The following is a 3439-nucleotide window of genomic DNA, read 5'->3' as shown; positions in this document are numbered from 1 at the left end:
TACCATACCCTTTGCTGGCCTCATCTGCCAGCCCTCGCTGCATTGCAAGGGCTGCTCTCTGCCCCGCTCCCAGGCACTCGTTTCATCACTCTGCTCACCAAGACGCCAGGCAGACACTTTTAAACACAATATTAAGATAACAATACTTTTTTTGTGGGAGGAATGTCTTGCAGTCTGCAAGATGTCGCAAGCCAGTGAGGAAATGTGTAACATTCCTTGTCATACAAACAGTGAAATCAGATTTTTCATCTCAGGCAAGATAACTTTGCAGAGCTAAATTAGTAATAAACAGATTAAAAGCACGAGAAGCAGCTGCAGGCTAGAACTACGGTATTTTTCAAACTGCCCTTGCAGTAAGAGGCCAGGGGGTTCAGCTTTTGAAAACAGACAGTCCAAAGGTAGGTCCGTGAGCCACCGGACTGCGGAAAGCTGAGCTGCCAAACTTCTTTAGGCTACTGGCCAGGCGCAGCACAGCCACTGTGACCCGCAGTCCTTAGGTGTGGACAGACCGCCCGAGCCATTACAAGGCAGCAGGGAGAAGGACAGGGCCCCAGGGGAGCCATTCTTGGAAGGGGTAGGAAGGGAGGCTCTAGCAACATTGCTTCAGGAAAAGACACCATTCACAAGTCAAGGTCACTTATGTGACTCAACCTCAGTCAGATTTAAGAAGAACTAGTTAAGGTTGCAACACGTCCTTCCTGCACACCGACTGCACTTCTGATGTGCCAACAGCAGCCTTACAGGGCATCCCACATGCCAAGACAGCTTCCAAGAAATTTACTCAGTAACTAAGCACTTAAAGTGCGTCATTATATACAACCCTCCATATCTGTACCATGACGTACACGCACAAAGGAGGTAGGTTTGGGAGCAATTTTTGGGGGTGTTTTTTTTTGCACATCTGACAATGTTTTAATAAGAAATTCTACGACCATTTTTTGTGAGCATAGAAACAAATCAGTATTACAAAACCAAGTTTGCTCAAACTCAAGAAAAATACAAGTAAGTCTGCAAGGTGAGTTTGAGTCCTAAATAAATCAGTTCCACATTTCTCAAAGGAAAAATTAGCTTTACATACTAAAGCTTTAAAAGTCTGGAAGAATAAACATGCCTGGACAAGGAAGGAGAGATCTGACCCTCATCTGAGACCAAGACTCTTTCAGAAGGCTGATACTGATTTTAAAAAAGTAGGAGGCAACAGGGGTCCCAAAAGATGTATGGGGGTATCAGCTGTAAGCAACTTTCTCATACACTGAGTTGCACTTCTAGAACAACTGACCTGTGTGCCAGATGGATTTTTCTTACACCACAGGCCTGTGATTAAACATTCCCAACCACCTAATTTTGAAAAGTCACAGAACTAACTACAGCACTTGTCAAAGCCTGTCCCATTTTAACTACAGCCTGATTTAAAATGGGAGATAGTAAAGATCAAGGTGGGGTTTTTTGTTTGGTTTGGTTTTTTTAAACAGATACAAGGTGATTATCATATGCTGACAAAATAAGCTGTTGCAAGGTTATTTGCTCTGAGTTAGAGGGCACTTCAGGCAGTTCAGACAGGCTAAAAAGCTTCAGCAAGCAGTAACGACAGCAAGTACCATTTGCATTCACATGGGATTAATATCCCCTCTCCTCCCCAACACAAAGCAGACCAGGCAATCAAAGTGTTGGGCACTCAAGGTTGCGGAAAGCGCCTGCCGAGCCCAGGGGCATACAAGCACAGCCAGCATCAACCCACTGGAATCAGAGCTGCTCAAATGTTTTCCAAATGGTGACAGGCTGCAAGTTGAAATGGGCTCACAAAAACAAGACGCCTCTTCACAGAGCTGGGCTAGACACTTCTCTTGGGCACAGTGCGGTATCTGATCAAGCTGGACAGTGGTGAAGGCAGACAAGAGCAGATAACGTTCTCCCGAGTCACCTTCAAACTAAAAACAACCTCTCCCCCGAGCAGAGGGAGGAGTCGTCATGGTGTAAACTGTGTCTGCACACCCAGGGCAGCCGAGCCTGGCAGGAGCCTGCAGCGGCCCACAGGGCTCACTCTCCTCCCTGGCATGACCTTTGTTTCTTGGCCTTGGAAGGGGATTGATGAGGCTGTGATGCTTTTTTCTGTTTTCACTAACAGCTATAAAATCTACTCTCCCCTTAATTTTTGCATAACCAGGCAGTCACTACACAAGCAGGTCAAAGACAAGTGCTTTCAGCCAGGGTACCTCCTCCTGAGGGCACAGAGTCCATGCACACACCTACCTACCCTGCAGCCAGCCATTCTACATGGTGAGCTACCAGAAGTTGGGACACTGCAGTTTACAAGGACCATCTCTCATGGAGGCTGCTCCATAATGGCAAATCTGAACACTGATGAGAGGTAAACCCCCTTACTTCCAGCCCCCTACTCTGCTTACTTGAAGAATCAGCATCGTTAGACACCAAGCCCAGGAGCCCCACAGCCAGGGCAGGGCACACGAGTTACACAATGGAGGGGCTGGCGGAGCAGCTCTTCCTTCAGAGGCTTTTCAGGCCACGGATAGAAACAGCCTTCTCCATATCTCACTGGCATCAATCCCTTAGAGAAGGGATTGCTCACCGCAGGCCCCTGCGGCGCTCAGTGTGGCACAGGGAGCGGGAAGCAGCCGACAAGGGCAGTTTCAGGTTAGTTTATGAAACTCACATTCTACCTGCCAAGTGTGAAGTTTAGAAGAATGCTCTCCCCTGCGCTCCTCTTCTGCAGCATTAAAATGTAGCTCTGCCGCAAGGAAATATTGGAGCAGACGCTTCTGTCACTACCCCTGGATTTTTCAGAATCCTCCCACTCTTCTGCCTTCAGTCTTTGGGTTTGGCTCTACTACACTACAGTAAGTCTGATACCACAAACAGGCTACAGATTTTTTAGTACCTGACATGCTAAACAGCCAGGAACGACTTTACCATCAGCACCTCCTGCACCAGGACTGAATCAGAGACCAGAGTGTCCTCCGGGCAAAACACCACTGTGTTTGCCGAGGCAGCCTGCTCACCTGCGGCTCTGAACACACCGATCAGCCAGGCTCCTTTGACACTAGCTCAAGAAGCGAGAAAATGACATGTCAGAGCAATGGCGCACCCCGGGTGGTTTGGGGTTGTGCTTTTAAGTACCCAACAACAGGCTACCGTAATTCCCAGCACCGCATCCAGCTTCCAGCTGCACACCATGAACAGCCAGAGACCAAGAGCAGGCTTTGCTTCCTCATGAGGGGATTATCAACTTAAGCATCATGTGAACGTCTCGAAGGTTTAAAGCCCAGCGAGCTGTTACCACTCATAAGCCCTGGAAACGGGCGAAGTGGCCGCCAGGAAGGAAGGGCCCCGCGCTGGCTAAGGGGAAGCTGAGCCAGCTCCCCGGGGAGCCCCGGCGGCCTTCACCCTCCGGCCCCTGAAGGGACCGGCCAGCGCGGGCCGC

Source organism: Haliaeetus leucocephalus, unplaced genomic scaffold, assembly GCF_000737465.1.
Source record: "Haliaeetus leucocephalus isolate CR32 unplaced genomic scaffold, Haliaeetus_leucocephalus-4.0 Scaffold164, whole genome shotgun sequence".
NCBI lineage: Eukaryota > Metazoa > Chordata > Aves > Accipitriformes > Accipitridae > Haliaeetus > Haliaeetus leucocephalus.
The sequence above is the reverse complement of the archived record's forward strand: the minus strand, read 5'-3'. Positions refer to the sequence as shown.